The sequence below is a fragment of the Populus euphratica genome, unplaced genomic scaffold, assembly GCF_000495115.2.
Source record: "Populus euphratica unplaced genomic scaffold, PopEup_1.0 scaffold54.1, whole genome shotgun sequence".
NCBI classification, from domain to species: domain Eukaryota; kingdom Viridiplantae; phylum Streptophyta; class Magnoliopsida; order Malpighiales; family Salicaceae; genus Populus; species Populus euphratica.
Window position 1 is genome coordinate 634,043 of NW_011499910.1, and position 450 is coordinate 634,492.

General features: G+C 28.0%; 1 non-coding gene across 1 annotated transcript; it reads right to left on the reverse strand.

The window, feature by feature from the left end:
• Positions 1-267: 267 nt before the first annotated feature.
• TRNAK-CUU (transfer RNA lysine (anticodon CUU)) lies at positions 268-339 on the reverse strand. Its single transcript has one exon. It is a non-coding gene; the product is annotated as a tRNA-Lys (tRNA).
• Between the last annotated feature and the right edge of the window lie 111 nt (positions 340-450).

Consider the following 450-nt stretch of genomic DNA (forward strand, 5'->3'; position numbering starts at 1 on the left):
TTTTTATAACCAGAGAACCGTACAAGAATATAATATATGCTGATTAATTAAATATGTGACATTATAATACCTTTTAGATTACAGTTTTAAAAAATAAATTTATATATAAATTATAGTTTTTCATAACAGAGTCTCATATATATAAATTATAGTTTTTCATAACAGAGACCCATACAAAAATATAAATATAATATATATTAATTAATTAAATATTTTTAAAACCGTGTTGGATATTTTAACTATATTTGAGATGGTAAAAACTTAGAATGCCCCTGGTGAGGTTCGAACTCACGACTTCTTGGTTAAGAGGCAAATGCACTACCACTGTGCTACAGAGGCCACAATTCGTGAATTGTATAGCATATTTGATATATATTATGTTTGTTAAGTTGTCATAAAACGCAACCACCAGCAAATGCCAATTCAATGAAAGGCCCCGTACTTTGGTAC